Source organism: Sarcophilus harrisii, chromosome 4 (assembly GCF_902635505.1).
Source record: "Sarcophilus harrisii chromosome 4, mSarHar1.11, whole genome shotgun sequence".
Taxonomy (NCBI): Eukaryota; Metazoa; Chordata; class Mammalia; order Dasyuromorphia; family Dasyuridae; genus Sarcophilus; species Sarcophilus harrisii.
The window spans coordinates 424,899,953-424,918,152 of record NC_045429.1 but is presented as its reverse complement, the minus strand read 5'-3'; the positions used below and the strand labels follow the sequence as shown (position 1 = coordinate 424,918,152).

The window sequence follows — 18,200 nt, the reverse complement described above, 5'->3', positions numbered from 1 at the left end:
CAGTAGTTGCTGCGCCTAGGCTACTATCTAAAAAGATACGGTTTCTAGCAACTTCTGCGTTTCTATAGCAATTTTATTTTTAATTAATACATTTATTGTTTTTTATTCCCCCCCAGTTACATTAAAACAATTTTTACATTTGTTTTCAAAACTTTGAGTTCCAGATTCTCTCCCTATCCCTTCTCCCAACCCCCATTAAGAAAGTGCATGTGAAGTTATACACAATATTTCCCTAAAAGTCATGCTGTGAAAGAAAACATACTCCCTACCCCGAAAAAAAAAAAAAAACCACGAGAGGGACAGGGATAGGGATCGGGACAGAGAGAAACAGTTCTTTCTCTTGATGTAATAGGATTTTTCACCATAAATCCTTCAGGGTAGTCCTGGATTTAGAATTCTAAAGTCACCCACAGCTGATCATACAGAACATTGTCTATAATGATTTTAGTCTTCCTAACTTTGGCTTCGAGCCAGATTTAACATATAGAAGCAGTCTTCTCCATGACATTGATTGACAATTAGTTATCCATGCAATTTGGCCTGCTCGATTTTTCAAAATAAAGCTTCGACTGAAAGAGAATCCTGTATGAATGTTCTCACTCCAACTCCAAACCAAACGCTCTCCTACAGCAAATGGAAGTGTCAGGTGATGTGTTTGCAGGCGTAGACATTATTCCTTTTTCTGGAACAGGGCAGAATTTCTTGAGAAAAAAGGAACTCACTTTTGCAGCTGAAGGTAAATGCTCTAACTCTTGCTGAAAAATGTTGAAAGAGAAACGTGTCATGTGTGGTTCCATGGTGTAATGGTTAGCACTCTGGACTCTGAATCCAGCGATCCGAGTTCAAATCTCGGTGGGACCTTCTTTTCCAAGTAGTCTTTCTGATGGATCCTGAATCTTGTCATAACATTTTGTACTTTGGTTCAGTTACATTTTCACACAAATCGTATGAATGTTACTCGCCTCAAACCCTGCGCTGGAGCTGGAAAGAGACACAGAGGGAGGGAGACACAAAGAAAGAGGGAGACAAACAGAGAGAGTGGGGGAGAGATAAACAGAGAGAGAAAGGGGGAAGGGGGAGAGGCAGAGGTAAAAGGGGGAAGAGGAGGAGGGAGAGAGGGAAGGGGAAAGAGAGAGGCAGAGGGAAAAGGGGGAAGAGAGGGAGAGAAGGAGAGGGGGAGGGACAGAGAAACTGCAAAGAACAGGCTTCTTCTACTTGTCCTTTACCACAGAGATATCTCTCTCCCAGAACTCCCTAGCCAAAACTTGCCTCGGCGCCAAGGAATGGAAGAAAGCTCACATAGAAGAGTCCATCCCATTGGACCTAAGGGAGAATCGAGAAAAAGAACTATATTTGTCCCTACATGGAGAAATGCAATTTCCTCCTAATACGTGAAATTGAACCAATAGACTTAGAAGTGAGTCCGGTGTCCAGAATGCCTATAGGTAGATCATCGAACCTCATATTTCACTTTCTTTCACCGACATTTGAAGCCGTGTTCATTCCACTTTAATACGGACTTCCGTTCCTTAAACAGCTACACTTTGTTCAAGAGCAAATGACAAGGCCCTCAATTACTCTGGCACATCTGCACGAATCTTTCCTCAGTCTCTTGTCTCTATCTCTGCTTCCTCCTCCTCCTCCTCTTCCTCTTCCTTCTCTTCCTTCTCCGTTCTTCCTATTTCTATTTCTCCTCCCTTCCTTCTGGAGCGGAAAACTGGAGAATTCCCGGAGATTCCTGATTCCTCCTCGCCAGCACCTGCCTAAATGCATCTTTTCTCCATCTTTTCCTTCCCCACTTGTGATTGAAAAGAATTTTTTTTTTTTTTTTTTTTTTTTTTTTTTTTTTGGTTCCACGAGTGTCTCTGGAAGGCCCCAGGTGAAAAGAAACCCGGCTATCCTAAGCAAAGAAGCTAGGTAATAGTATTTAGGGACTGAGGTTCTGTGGGGGTAAAGGTATCAACGTGTTCCCTCTCGCTCAAACTAAGCAGGTTCTGCCCCAGAGCTTGCTGGTCATAACCATTTTTGTATACTCCTTTCGTAGTTGGATTCGAGAATGAGGGATTTCAGAAGATGAGGCTCTGGAGTTGTCAGAGTAGGGACCTTTTCCAATTGTGCTCATCACACGTCTGTCTGTTAAAGGCCTCGGCATCTTTGTTGAAAATGGAGTTTCAACTTCGATGCAAGAAAACCCTGTTGTGCTCTCAGGGGTTGTAGACAGTTCGTTATTTCTACCTCTTCCAAGATCTGATTTAGAGTTTAAGGAGGAAGGCAACACAGTACGGGGGAACAGTTGTTTCTGCAGGATTTCTATTCCAGGACCCTTGGAGTGTAAGGAGATCTGATAACCCAGAGGAAATTGCGGTAAGATAAGCTTTTTAAACCGTTGGTCGAGAACCTATATAGGGAATATCGTAACTGAATGTGGATGTCGCTAAATTATGATTTATTGTCAATAAATTTTTGATTTATATATCTAGTTGATCTACCTATATAGTCGGAGTCACGTAAAAAAAAATATCGGGTAGAAAAAGGTCCTTTTTAGGAAAACTTCAAGAAGCCCTGATGTAAAGAATGAAAAAGGGAGGGGAAAGACAGGAACGGAGACGGAGGCTGAAAGAGAGAGGGAGCGAGAGAAGGACAGGAATCAAAAAGCGACAGAGATGCACCCACAGAATCAGGTAGTCAGTCAATGGAAATGTCAGGTGATGTGTTCGCCTCCATGGGCGTTGTTTCTAATTACAAAACAAAGTTGAATTTCTTCAGAAAAGGAACTCATTTTTACAAAGGAAGGTAAATAAATGGTCTGAATCTTGCTGAAAAAGAGTGAAAGAGGTTGTCCTTTCAGGTGGTTCCATGGTGTAATGGTTAGCACTCTGGACTCTGAATCCAGCGATCCGAGTTCAAATCTCGGTGGGACCTTCCCTTTTCCTTCTTCCTTCAAGGAAAACGTTCTTTCCTTATTTCCCACTTATATCACACTAGATCCAAAGTGATGGACTGTTACACTTATCACTCCTTTTTTTTTTTTTTTCCGTGGGTTGGGTTGTGCCTTAAACCTAGGAAAGAGAGAACCAGGAATGTGCATGATTTGAAACGTGTATTTGGGAAAAGCCTATGTGGAGGGAATTGATCCTTTACTCCATTTCTGGACTTGTCTGTCACCTTGCAGAATCACTGAGGATCCAGAACTCGTCTTACGAAGCTCAACAGAGTCAGTCATTCAAGTGGTGAGTGGATCTACACTGTGTGCCAAGCTCCGTGCTAAGCACTGGGGATAGGAAGACAGGCACGCAAGCAAAAGACTATGGGGCAGTAGGTGCTCAATACAAAGTCTATTGGGGGAAAAACGAAGCACACAAACGGCATGGCAATGGCCAGGAGGAGAAAGAAAACAGGGTGAAGGAGGAAGTTTCCGACGTGCCAGGAGGTTCTAGTTGGTCCAATACAGAGAGGGGCCGAGAAACTTAATTAGGCGGAGGGGGCGGGGCAATGTGTGCTGTTGGTAGAAGAGAAGGCAGAGATCGGATTCCTAAAACGTAACTGCATTGGCCGGAAATCGAACCCGGGTCTCCCGCGTGGGAGGCGAGAATTCTACCACTGAACCACCAATGCCTACACAAGACCCTTACTCGTAGTTGGGTCCTCGATGTAAAGAAATTCGAAGTTCTTTCTAAAGGCAGTACATTTTTCAAGGCTTCACGTTCCTGTTGTGCAAGTTCACGGATTCGTACAAAATAGTCCCAAGTCGCAGAGGTCGCTAACAGACCCTCCAAGCCCTTACCCTTCTGCACATCTGCCCACACAACCCGCCTCATCCCACTGCAAGGCCCGACTTCCCTCGGGTCGCTCCCACGTAGAACTAACTCTCTGGCTCTAAACACTGTCCTGAGCTTCACTTTGACATTCTCTCTTGGCTTGACGAATAATAATCAACCGTAACACAATGGAGAGCATAAACTATATGGCTTTTAATGGAACTAGGACAAGAGACGTAAAAGCCTCTCTCCTTCCAAACCAATTACAGTAGCTTACAATGACTTGATTCAGGAATATCTGGGAATTTCGCAGTTCTCACATTGCCTCTTGGAGAAGCGTTTTTAACGGTGATGACCATGACCAAGACTTTGTGCACAGACAAAACCAAGAGTTCTGGATTATAGGGTCCATTGAGAGCCCGAAATACATAACCACACCACTAACTACAAGTGCCGAGAGTTATACAACCATAGTGACCCCAGAACACTTAGGAGCAGATTCTGGCAGGACGTTCAATAAAAGATACTCAAGTGAAAAGAACTCGGTGATACAGCTAACCACAGCTTCCTAGCAGTTAATCGGGCGCTGGGTCTAGAACGGATCCAGAAGCTTCTGAGAGAGCTCTGGAGCTCACTGTGGTCTCTGGTATTTAGCCTCAGTTACACTTTCACACGGATCGTGCTAACGTTATCTAACCTCAAACCCGGTGCTAGAGACAGAGGGATGGAGGGAGGAAGGAAGGGAAGGAGAGCCAGAAAGAGAAAAACCAAAAGAGACAGAAAGACACAGAGATAGAGAGGGAAACAAGACAGACAATCAGAGAGACAGATCGACACAGAGTGGCAGAGAGAAACTGCAAAGAGGAAGAGAACAGGCTCCCGCTTGCCATCAGTGATGCTCTTAACATAATCAAATCGATAAAGACAGTCAGCAATAAAAACAGGCCGAAACCAGTCGCATAAACAAGAGAAGCTAGGAGTTTTAAACAAGGGAGAAACAGTCCGATTGCCCCGACAGTTTCACCACGCGCAGATCCATCCTTAAATAATGGCGGTAAAATGTCAAGGATCGTATAACATTGTGGTCTCCCTGAACTCTTTGCATTTCTTACCGCACACTGGCATGCATTCCTTTCAGATAGCACATTGTGTTCAGCCATTCCCCAGTCGATGGGCAGGCCTTTAGTTTCTTTGTCCCTACAGACATTGTTGCTTACATGGATGCTTTCCCTCTTTCTTCGTTCTCTCTGGGGTGTAGACCTCGTATCAGCCAACCTCCCTTAGCTTCTGGCATCCGATGCACGGAATAGTGAGACATCGTTCCGGAACGCTCAGGGGATACTAGGAGTGGGCTGTACGCACCAATGTGGCAGGCCACGTGCCCTCCTGGGGACGCCGGGCTGGGGCTCCTGAAAAGGCAAAGGATAAGCAAACTATATTGGGGGTGTGGGGGATGGGGTGGCGTCTTTTTCCAAGTAATTTGTGTCCACACACCACCTCAACTCTGCTGCGCTGCTCCTCGATGCTCCTAGGAGTTTGCTTTTCTTTCCCGCCTCGCCGGTAACGGCTTCGCTTGCAGCAGATTCTTGGAACCGTTCTTTGGGCCATTCCAACTAGTGGACAGTCAGCTAGCTAGTGGACGCCCCCCACTCGAGTCAGCTCTCTTGCTTGGAGTTAATGGCGACGGACCAGAAAAATTCTTGTTGAGTTCCGAATCCTGTCAGCTTATCCTGAGGAGGGTGTTAACTCACTGCTGAGCAACTGGGACAATCCAATCTGCGTGTTTCCTAGTTCCTGTCAACGGTTTCTCCCTATTTGTGTCATTGGACACGCAGTGCATTTGTCCTTTTGGTTCCCTGTATTTTGTGGAAAGAGAACAGCAATCGTGCTTCAGAGGATGTACCAGTCAGGGACTGCTCACTGCAAGGTTTCAAGGAATCAGATGAGGATATTCGGGAGGAGCAGCTGAACAAATTGTGGTTGCATGAATGTCTCGGAATACGACCGTGCTGTAAGAGACAAGGACTAATTAGGAATTGTTCGAGATTAGAACCAATTAGAACTTAGAGAAGATGGAGCGATTTCCACACTCTGATGCAGACTGAAATAAGCAGAGCCAAGAAAACAGTATTTACACGAACGAGCACCATGTCAGCGGAAAGAGCAACCACACAAAATCTTCAGATGGGAATATTGCAAAATTACAAAGAGCATAGCCTCTAAGGAGAGATCTAAGAAGACATCCCGACCTGTGCTCTTCAGCGGAAGTGCCGGAGATCCACCGCAGTGGCCCGTTTCACTTGTTTTTATTCTATTTCAACGTATGGTTAATTTTGCTTTTCTCCCTTCTTACTCTTTTTCTCCCCTGTAAATCCTGTTGCTGGTAAAATGGGATGGTTTTGTGGAAGGGTTGGGGTAAGCAAGAGGAGCAAATTGTGGTGAGCTGAAAGATATCAATAAAAGGTCCACTTCAGGAACTTGGTCATTCTTTGTGTTTTGGAATTTCTTTCAGCTCAACTGGTGAGTCAGGAGGAACTGAGCTTTATCCGTGCTGGTGGTTAGGCCGGGTTAAGTAAGCGGGCATTTCAAATTTGAGTTCCGTTTCCCCGACCTCCATTACCCCACTGTGAACAGTGACAGCAAGTTTCGAGGTATCGGAGTATGCCTTGTAAAAAAAAAAGGAAGTGGCCCGTACGGGGATCGAACCCGCGACCTTGGCGTTATTAGCACCACGCTCTAACCAACTGAGCTAACCGGCCCTTAAGAAACAGTTTTCTTAAGGCTTATATGAATACTATAAAAAGGGTCTTCTTGGCTTCTAAAATTGTTTTTAGTAAATGAGTTCAGCGCTTGAACATTTATCAAAGTGTTTACTATTCGCCAGTCACTCGTCTAAACTCTGGGGATACAAAAAAGAGGCAAAAGACAAAGGAACTCACAATCTAACAGAGGAGAAAACAAGCAAACAAATATCTACAATAAACTCTTCATAGGATAAGTAAGATATAAGTAAAAGAGGGAATGTAATAGAATCAAGAGATTGAAAAGGGCTTCCTACATCATAAAGGAAAGAAAAGGACCCACATGTTCAAATATGTTTGTAGCAGCTCTTTTTGTGGAATTGGAAAAAGAGTGAATGCCCATCAATTGGGGAATGGTTGAACAAGTTGTGGTATATGAAAGTAATGGAATATTATTGCTCTATTAAAAAATAATGAACAAGCTGATTTTAGAAAGGCCTGGAAAGATGTATATGAACTGATGCTGAGCAAAACAAGCAGAACCACGAATACACTGCACACAATAACAGCAAGAATGTGTGATGATCAGCTATCAAAGATATGGTTCTTCTCAGTGATCCAAAGCAATCCCAACTGACTTTGGAAAGAAAATGCCATCTGCAGCCAGAAAAAAAAATTAAGGAGACTGAACATAAATCAACACATGCTATGTTCACTTCTTTTTCTGTGTTTTTTTTTTTTAATCTCTTCCATGGTTTTTTCCTTTTGCTTTGATGTTTCTTTTCCAACATGATTCATAAAGCAATGTGTATTAAAATAAATAAATTTACTAGGAAAAAAAAAGAAAAAATCCTGTACTATACGCGATTTTCGTTGTGAATCAAAGGCAGGGAGGCCCAAGCCAAACACTAGAAGGGAAAATATTCTAGGCATGGAGAAGGTGGGGGAAGGGAGAACGCAGTGAGAGAGAGAGTCCTGAGAAGGGGATGAGCGGGTGGCACTTTGGTCGGAATAATGCAGTACTGAGGCTTGGCAAGGCTAGATCTAAGATATATGAGGTTAAGGACTTAAGGGATTTAAGGGAAGAAACAACGAAATATTCGTTCACCAAGGTAGGAAGATGGGGAAGAGAGGAGAGAGAGCTTGGGAGAAAATTGAAGAATTGAAGGGCACTATGAGTACAAACACCAGGATTGTTAAAAGATGGCAGAGGAAGAGATGGAAAAGCCAATGAAACGTTTAAATAAAGAATTTCAATGTTCTTGAATACAGTGGTGGTGCATTTGTGAATGGTCGCAAGTGCAATGTGACCACCTTCGTGCCTGAGAAAGGGAAGATGAAGGAGTGAGAAGTGAGTGGATTCAGCAATTGAGTGGTTTGAGTATTTAAGAGAGAATGAATATGTATTTTGAAGTCTCCCATTCCTCCTTCCCTCCCAAGAATGAAGAAGGCAGGAGTGAAAGAGGAGAGAAATAATTCGAGCCAGATATCGAACTCATTGACGAAGGAAGTGACCAGGAGGTCTAGAGACAATAGCTGCCGATATTTTGATTAGGTAGTAGATATTAAATACATAGCCCTCAAAGAAGGAGATGTAACTGAGGGATGGAGATTGGGGGAGAATGTAGAAGTAGCAAAGATGAGAAAGGACCATTCTACATCTTATCTCTTAACCAGTGTATCAAAGGGAATGAGTAAAGGTATGGTGAAAGGGAGAGGAGTCAGATTTCAGCAATAGATTGAAGATGGAAGAAGTGAGAAAGGTAAAGATCATGCTCAAATTCTTTTGCCCTGCTTTAAATACTAGAAAATGATTTTCATTAATAGGCAGTTTTTCCTCCTCAATCAATTGCCTTTCAAAATGTAGCAGGTGGGAGGACAGGCTTGAACTGATGATGGTGCTAGTAATTTAATGGTTCTAGAAAACATTTTGGAATTTTGCATCAAAAATCAACAAAGTGACTGATCACTACACTTCACACCTCTTCAAGTGGTTCAAGAAAGGGGTGAAGGGCACATATATAGGAAGATAGTTATAGAAATACCTTTTGTTGCAATTTTAAAAAAAACTGAAAACAAGGGGGAAGAAGGGCCGTTTGATTGCACAACATTGTTGAAAAAAGCTTAATTAACAGAAGGGAAGATTATTTTGCTTTAAGAAAGAGCAAAAAAGAGCAAAGGATTCAGAATATCCGTGGGAAGACTTACAGGAAATGAGGCTGCTGGGCAGTTTTATTACCCTCGTCTTAAATTTAACATATTATGTGTGATATATTATGTGTAACATAAAATTCAGTCTCATAGACTGTCCTCTTTTTATTGAAATTTTCATGTTAAATTTATCATTTTAAAATTTTAAAGGTAAGACTATGTCAACTTGAGTCAATGCTGTATTTCTGTTGGAAAAGTAATTCTTCTTTTAATAACTCCTTTATAATTCCTTTATAATGGGAATATTACATTCCTTTATAAACTCTAACCCAAACCGTATTCAACCTACTTTTAGCAGAAATAGACATGAAACTAAATAATTCGAGAAATATTACTTATGTGTAGATAAAGCCCATACAAAATGACAATAACACCTAAATTAATTTACTCATTAGTTGTTCTACCCATCAAATCCCTATGGGCATATAACAAAATGTATGTGAAAGAATAAAAAGTCAAGAATTACAAGTGTAATAATGAAAAAAGTAGAAAGGAAGAGAGATTATTAATACCAGATCTCAAATTATAATAATAAAAAAATAGCAATCATTAAAAGTGATTTGGCTAAAACTGGAATTTTTTTAAAACAAAGTCAAATAAGTGGAACAAATTAGATATACAACATAAGGAGTCAAACAAAGATGGTAGCATAGCATTCCACAAATTCAAGGATCCCACTTACTAGGGTCAGGACTCACTACTTGCTTAAAAACAAACAAACAAACTGCTGGAAAAATCTGAAAAACAGTCTGGCATAAAATGGGTACAGATCAGCCCTCAAATCTATACCAAGATATGTGCCTTAAACATAGTGACATCATAAGCAGTTAGAGAAGCAAGGAAGAAATTATCTCTCAGATATATGTATGCCAAAAGAGTTGTTGATTTCATAAGCAATGGTAAGAATGACAGACAGTTTAAAGGACAATTTTTGTTACATAAAATTTAAAAGGTTTTATATAAATAAATCTAATATTGTCTAAAAAAGCAAAAACAGATAGTAGGGGAAAGAATATTTGCAGGAAGTTTCTAGAATAAAGATCTAGATTTAGGAAAGATAAGGAGCCAATTCAATTTTTTTTTTTATAAATTTATACTGATTTTTCCATTTCTTACATCAGTGTAGTATCCCATGTATCCCTCTTCCATCTCTCCACATAGGGTTTTTACAGAGAGAAAAAAAAGTTAGTGTAACTGATTAACACACTGAAAAACATGTGACATACAACACCTATGAATCTATCACTTTCATGAGTGATGGGGGTGTCTTCTAAATCTCTTCATTTAAGTCCCATTAGATCTTTATAATTTTATTGTATTTACCTTTGATTTTGTTGCGTATATGTGGGGATCATTCTTTCCATTTGCATTGTTATAATTACTGTGTATATTGTTTTCTCCACTATGCTTATTTCACTTTGCATTAGTTCATGTAGATCTTTCCATGCTTCTCAATTCCACTAACATCCACTTATCATATTTTATTTAGCTATTCTCCACTGGATGAGCATCTACTTTGTTTACAATTCTTAGTTATCACAAAAAAATGCTGCTATAAATATTTTGAATGTACAGGGACTTTTTTTTCTTATCAGTGATTTTCTTGGGACTAAACTAGGTCCGAAGTTATAGGATGAAGAGCCATTTCCCATAGATAGAAATTTTTTTAAAAAGTTCTCAAAAGAAGAAATCTAAGCTATCAATAATTGCTCCAAATTTCTAAGAATTGTAGAAATGCACATTCAAGGAACTGTAAGTTTCTACCCACACTCTTTATACTGGAAAAGATAACGAAAGAGGAAAATGACAAATATTGGAGCTATGGAAAACAAGAAGAATAGAGCATTGTTAGTGGGGATATGAATTGGTTTATTCATTCTGGAAGCAATTTAGGACTATACTACTACTTATAGATTTATACAACGAATAGATTGAAGAAAGAGGCAATGGATTTACACTTATAAAAATATTTCTAGTGGCTCTTTTTTGAGTGGCCAAGAATTAGAAACTAAGAGTGGATCCATCTATTATGGAATGAACATAATGGATTATTATTGTGCCATTAAAAAGACCAAATGGGCAGTTTCAGAGGAAGCTGGGAAAACTTTTATGAACTGATACTAACTGAAGTGAACAGAACTTGGGTATACAGTGACAGAGACATTATTGAGAAAAACAACTTTGAAACACTTGAGAACTCTGATCAACTCAATAGTAAACCAGTAGTCCAAAGGATTGAAAATATAACATATCAACCACCTTTAGCTAGAGGTGTGAAGGATTTAAAATGTCATCACAATATGAATTTCTGGACTTAGGTTCCTTCCTATATATCATACAGTGTAACTGGGATGATCACTTCTCTATATATGATAAGTCAATTTAAATGACTTGTTTATATGTTCATAGGTGGTTCAAGTGTGTCTTGTGCAATTGGCTGGAACTGCAAATTCTGCTGCAGGGAGGAAAGGATGGAGACAGTTAAGAATTTGGGCTGGCCATTTAACAGGGAGGGAGTATTAGGAAGGGGTTCTTTGCTTAGTTTTAGTTTTGCTTAGATTCACTTTCATGCCAATGAGAGGGACTTGGAATAAAATTAGTTTCATAACTCAAGCATTCAAGCAAACTTACTCTGTAGTTACCTCAAAAGAAACTTAAAGCAAATTTTGTGGGAGAAAGTTGTCCAGAAGAGATAAAGTGAAATTTGAAATTCAAGTCACTCCAAATCTAAGGTTACTCTGTCTGATTTTTGTAGTTTCCCTGAAATGAGTATAGGGACTTGTAGGTATGGATTAAAAGAATTGCCAATCTGTCCTTGTCAGGGAAAGGCTTCTTAATGATTATGCTTTAGCAGATGAAAGCTGAGATACCCTGTAGATGGTCCTGAAGAGATGAAACACAGAAACTGCTTGCAGACAGAAGCCGCTACAAGATGAAAGGAGATACTGAGGAAAAACAATATGATAGCATATGAAAAAATAAGAAGCATTTATCATTATCTTATATGACCAGAGACATTAGTAGTCCTAAAGCTTTGGGGGTGTGAATTGACCTGTTGTATGTACAAAATCCAAAAACACTTGTGCCCCAGACAAGTGATTTCTAGCATATGTATCTTCAGCAATGCTCCTTAGTCACACATGTGTCCTCCATGCCTGTTGTCTGATTATATATGATCTCTATGCATGTCCTATTCACAAGTCTTAATCTGTAGAAGAGTGGACATTATAAATGCATGGCATTGCATAAATGTGCTGTTCTGGGAGGGGTATTTTTTTTGTTTTGTTTGTTTTGTTTCGTTTTGTTTTTAAAGCTTTTTATTTTCAAAACATATGCGCAAATAATTTTTCATCATTTACCCTTGCATAGCCTTGTGTTCCAAATTTCCTCCTCTTTCCCCCCACTCCCTCCTCTAGATGGCAAGCAATTCAATATATGTTAAATCCAATATATGTAACCATATTTATACAATTATCTTACTGTATAAGAAAAATCAGATCAAAAAGGAAAGAAAATGAGTAAGAAAATAAAATGCAAGCGAACAATAACAAGGAGAGTGAGAATGTTATGTTGTGATCCACATTCAGTTCCCACAGTCCTCTCTCTGAGTGCAGATGGCTGTCCTCATCAGGAGACATTTAGAACTGGCCTCAATCATTTCATTGTTGGAAAGAGTCGTGTTAATCACAATTGATTGTTATATCATATTGCTGTTGCTGTGTACAATGATCTTTTGGTTCTGCTGATTTCACTTAACATCATCAGTTCATGTAAGTCTCTCGAGGATTCTCTAAAATCATCCTGCTGATCATGTCTTGTAGAACAATTCATATACCACAACTTATTAAGCTACTCTCCCACTTATGGTCATCCACTCAGTTTCCAGTTTCTTATCACTACAAAAAGGGCTGCCACAAACATTTTTGCACATGTGGGTCCTTTTCCCTCTTTTATGATATCTTTGGGATATAAGCTCAACAGAAATTCTGCTGGATCAAAGAGTGTGCACAGTTTGATAATTTTTGAGCATAGTTTCAAAATGCTCTCCAGAATGGCTGGATCCATTCACAATTCCACCAACAATGTATTAGTGTCCCAGTTTTCCCACATCCCCTCCAACATTTGTCATTATCTTTTCCTGTCATTTTAGCCAATCTGAGAGGTGTATAGTGGTATTTCAGTTGTCTTAATTTGCATTTCTCTGATCAATAGTGATTTAGAGAACCTTTACATATGACTAGAAATGGTTTTAATTTCTTCATCTGAAAATTGTCTGATCATATCCTTTGACCATTTATCAGTTGGAGAATGGCTTGAATTCTTATAAATTTGAGTCAGTTCTCTATATATTTTAGAAACGAAGCCTTTATCAGAATAAATGTAAAATTGTTTTCCCAATTTATTGCTTCCCTTCTAATCTTATCTGTATTGGTTTTGTTTGTACAGAAACTTTTTAACTTAAAATGATCAAAATTATCTATTTGGTGTTCAATTATGAATTCCAGTTCTCCTTTAGTCATGAATTCCTTCCTTCTACAAAGATCTGAGAGGTAAACTATGCTATGTTCTTCTAATTTACTTATAATATCATTCTTTATGTCCAAATGATGAACCCATTTCCACCTTATCTTGGTATATGGTGTTAGGTATGGGTCAATACCTAGTTTCTGCCATATTAGTTTCCAATTTTCCCAGAAGTTTTTGTCAAATAGTGAGTTCTTATGAAGGGTGTTATTTGGAGTTGGAAATGAAGGGTCTATATTTTCTGATTCAGTCACTCTTTATTTAAAGTCAAATGTATTTTAGGTAAATGGTAAAAATAAAGATATCATGGGACTCATGAACCATAATATTTGTTTGTTCTATTGTTTTAAAAGTTTTATTAATTCCTTTAATTTTTACTTCATTTTCTGGTGAAGGACTTGCAGACCATGTGTTTAAACTGTGCATCCCCTCCTTTCCACTCAAACCTTCCCTCCTCATCCAGGATTCAGAGATTTCATGGGAAGAAGAAAATAGACAATCTTAGGACTTGAAAGAGTTCCAGCCTGAAAGATCACAGCCTATATAAGCTGTGCACTAAAACATGTGTCCTAGCTATGTGACATAAGTTTGTGACCAAAACTGTGCACATGCTTGTTCAACCTACTGGCATTTAGGGTCTGGAGCCATGAAGGTATGGAATTGTATCATTTTGATACATTGTTTGAAATCACTAATAATAAGAAGAGTTGTATCATTTTGGATATTGCTGGAATCTAATCCATCCATGAAGATGGTTAACCAGAGGCTAGAAGGTAGAAGTTATGGAGGCTTGTATGATTGTGGGAAGAGGGATGATCATAGAAAGAGGATGGCAATGGGCTTTAATGAGGACTGGGACAATTGTTTCACAGTGGAAGGGGAGGGGCACTGACTCTAGAGGAAGAGGTTAGTAAAGTGGAAGACATGGAGGATGGGGGGAAATCAAGTACTCTTGAAAATGAAGCCCCTTCATTTGTTCCCCAGAGTAATCCCCAGGGGATTCCCAAAAAACATTATTGTAAAAATTGTCTTAGAAAGTTTAGCTTGAAAAAAAGAGATTTCAGGATAACAGGATTATGGAAACTCATAAAGATTCTGTTGAAATTTTCTTGTTTAATTCTAGGTCTGATTGTTCATGTACACCACATAGAGTTCAGAATGTTGGGTCCATTGTCTTCATACTAGCATGTCTCATTTTGCAAATAAATATAAAATTTATCTTTCCACTGTGTATGTCAAATGGAAATTTTGAATCAAAGAGATATTTTAGTCACTCTTTTAGCCAAATTCCAAATTGCTTTCTTGAATATTTGGAGCAATGACATCTTCCCTGAGTGTTTTAATGTCTCTGCTTTTCCATGACGCGTTCATCATTGACTATTTCTAACTTCTACCATCTTTGCCAACTTTCTGAGTGTTAGATGAAAGTTGTGCATTTCTCTTATTATTAGTGATTTCAAACAATGCTTCATCTGGCTGGTAATAATTTGTAATACCTCATCCTTTTGGAGGGGAGGACATTTTGTTCATCCCCTTTGACAAGCAATGTAGGTAGAGAATGACTTTTGGTCTTCTGTACATGTGTTAGATGCCTATATATTTTGGATAGTAGATGTTTTCAGATATATGTGACTCAAAAGTATCCCATCCTGTCACACTCTCCCCTGCCATTGACTGTTTTGTTTCTTATCTTCTTTACTACAGTAATTCATTACTTCTTTGATTTAGCATTAAATCTGAAAACTTGTTTGAATAGTCTCATCTTTAAAAAAAAAAAAAAAAGGTAAATTAGTACATCACTGGGTATATAATCCAAAAAGACTGATTTTTTTTTAAAGAAAGATTCCTTTTGAACCAAAATATTCATAGGGAGGCCTTTTTGTAGTAATGAAGTGGAATCAAAGTGGAAGCCCATCTATTGGGTAATGGCTTGCAAGGGATTATTTCTGTGCTGTAAGAAATGATGCTTATATAAAAGAATGGGAAGACATATCAACTGCTGCAAAGTGAAGCAACAAAATCAAGAATGCAAGACATAAAATGACTACAGCAACATAAATGATAAGAAAAATAACAATGAAAGAATCAAAATTGAATTTGGTGAAATTATAATGTCCAAGGATGACCTTAAAGAAGAATCATTTGAAGAAGTGAGTGATCCAGATTGCACTGGATAAAATGTCATATTATTTCTATGTAGCTTAATTTTGCTGAACGAATTCTCTCAATTTTTCTAATTCCTTATTATAGGGTTTATGAAAAAGGCAGAAGTAGAGTGACAAATACAAATGATGTTAGATATGGATATCTATATCTATATATAGCGTCCCTATATATATTATAAATATAAATTCATCTAATAATAATGTTTAAAACTTGCTGGGAATGTGGGGACTCATTTAGGTAGACAGTTTCAGACTCTTTCCAATGTATACAAGTTCCAAATGACTTCTCTAGCCAAACATATCAGGTCATACCTTTATCAATTAGAGATTAGAGTGAGTTACCTTTTTTAACTACAGCTTAAGAATACAGACTGAGTAAAGAGTAGGGGGAAAATATGTCTGTTAGTTCTGAAAATTGATATAAAAGAAATATGAGAATTTACTCATCTGTATTAGATCAAAGATCAGTTCACTGGTTAACAAAATATGTCATTGTCAGTGGGTATGAAGAGATTTCAAAAGATTTTCATATAATCACCCACCTAATGAAATAGTGCTACATGTCATAAATAATAAGAAAAATACAAATCAAAATAGCTCTGAGACCTCTTTTTACAAGAAGTGAACTGACAAAGATGGCAAAAAAAAAAAAAATGGGAATAGTCAGTATTGGGAAGACAAATGATAATTCGCTGGTGATGGAACTACAAATTGGTTCAATTATTCTGGAAAACAGTCAAAAGTCACTGAACTATTCGTACTCTCATTATATATAATGTGACCATGAAAAATGACTAAAAGCTCACTACTTTTTGGTTAGTTTTTTTTTTTTTTTTTTTTTTTTTTTTTTTTTTTTTTTTTTTTTTTGGATAATTCTATCAGTAATCAAAATTTACATAGGAAGGGAAGGGAAGGGAAGGGAAGGAAGAGTAAGGACAGGCAAGGAAGAGGAAAGAAAGGCAAAGGAAAGGAAGAAAAGGCAAGGAAAAGGAAGGAGGAGCAAGAGGAAAGGCAAACTGAGTCTAGTTACCTCGCTGACTGTCAACAATGACGATAAAAAACTTTCCTTCTACAGTCTGAGGCTTATGACAACACTGGGGAAGGACTTGGGAAGGTAATTTTCATAGGGCCGATAATTTTCATAGGGCCGGTTAGCTCAGTTGGTTAGAGCGTGGTGCTAATAACGCCAAGGTCGCGGGTTCGATCCCCGTACGGGCCATGTACCCTTTTCCTTTGTACCTCCTCCGGAGCAGCACCTTGAATCTAGCACTAACTAATTCAAGATGAGACTCTGTCTTCGGGAGACAGAACTTGGAATTGTGGATACAAAAGAGATAACCAGGTGAAATTGGGAAACCTGTATCCCCTGTAGGAAAGGGCGCTAGAGCTGACTCTAGAAAGAGTGGGAATTTGACTAGACTTAAGTGAGGAACTAGTGCATTCTGGAAATTCTGGAAAACAGCAACGAGAACCCGTGGCAAAGTTCTCGGGGAGGAAGGGAAATGGCCTGAGTGAGTTGGGAGAGGAACCAGGCCCGTGAGACACACTTGCTTAATACTAGTGGGAGCTGAAAACGAAAGGACTTTTAATTTTGTCGAAACACTTCAAAACACTTTTAATTGTGTTTTAATTTAATTCGAGCGTCATTTAAGTCAACTTTCTCCTGAGCTCTGTAACTACGTTTTATTTTATTTTATTGTTTTTTTTTTTTTTTTGAGGAATTTTATCTTTGCGAACCCTGCAAACTGTGAGGGAAATGGCTGATGTCGAAGAGAATTTCAAGCCAGGATGGATCCCTGTCCTTTTGGATGCCCTCTCTCATTCAAAAAGGGAATAACTTAACTGATGAATTTATTATATTATTTTCGTACACTATAAGTATAGTATTTTCTTCCACAGCAGAGTGCAAGGACAAGACGTTTCTTGTCATTTAAGGGCATCCGATGCAGCCAATTCAATCCATTCCTTTTTTTGACATTGCAAAGAGAACTTTCGAGTCCCCCCTGCTCCCCCTTTCATTTAGCTTCTACTTCGGTTTGCCTTCTGGTTTCCTTTATCACATCAGCAATCGATGTGAGTTTCGAGTCCTCCAGGACCTTGTCAGCCTGCTGCTTGTCAGTTAGAGACCTCACATTTGGAGCATGTGCATTTCAGTCATTTTTCTCGATGGCATCAAAATGTTGGCCTCTTTGCCAAACCACCATCGTTTCTAATTCTAGTATTTTCTTTCATTTTTATGACAATTAAAATGAGACAAAAAAATTATACACCCTTTTCATTGATTAACCAATAATAATCCTGGTTGTTAAGTATGTGTTCGTTGACCACTCAGATCATAGTAAACTCCTTGATCAGGAGCCATAGAATAAAAATCCTCTGGTTCTGCACTCTGGTTCTGTACATGTTCACTAAATGATGGCTAAAGAGGATGATTTTCACTGAGCCCCCCAGAGGATTTCGCTTCTCAATGGGGTTCACGTAGAAAGGGAAAATCTTCTCATGTAGGAATGCTAAAAAGCGTGGGTATTGAAGCTCTTTCTGGTTAACACCGATAGTGCTTTCACCTCGGAAAAGGGGCCTCGGGGACTAACAGAATGACGAAAGATGTCATCCTATTATTACAACGATTTTAGCAATCCCAATTTACAAAGGGAAAGGAAAGCAGGGGAAGGGAAGAGAAGGCAAGGGCACAGAAGGAGATAGAGAAGGAAGGGCAGACTGAATCCAGGTATCCAACTGATACAAATAGCAATAAATGACAGACCCAGGATACTCTGAATTTCTTGACAGTAATTATAAAG

General features: G+C 38.9%; 5 non-coding genes across 5 annotated transcripts; 3 read left to right on the top strand and 2 right to left on the bottom strand.

Annotated features, from left to right (window-relative positions):
- The first annotated feature begins 789 nt into the window (after positions 1-789).
- On the top strand, positions 790-861 carry TRNAQ-CUG. The gene has a single exon. It is a non-coding gene; the product is annotated as a tRNA-Gln (tRNA).
- A 1,989-nt stretch (positions 862-2,850) lies between these two features.
- On the top strand, positions 2,851-2,922 carry TRNAQ-CUG. Its single transcript has one exon. It is a non-coding gene; the product is annotated as a tRNA-Gln (tRNA).
- A 622-nt stretch (positions 2,923-3,544) lies between these two features.
- Positions 3,545-3,615, bottom strand: TRNAG-CCC. The gene has a single exon. It is a non-coding gene; the product is annotated as a tRNA-Gly (tRNA).
- Positions 3,616-6,443: 2,828 nt separating this feature from the next.
- Positions 6,444-6,517, bottom strand: TRNAI-AAU. The gene has a single exon. It is a non-coding gene; the product is annotated as a tRNA-Ile (tRNA).
- Positions 6,518-16,544: 10,027 nt separating this feature from the next.
- TRNAI-AAU lies at positions 16,545-16,618 on the top strand. Its single transcript has one exon. It is a non-coding gene; the product is annotated as a tRNA-Ile (tRNA).
- Positions 16,619-18,200: the final 1,582 nt, after the last annotated feature.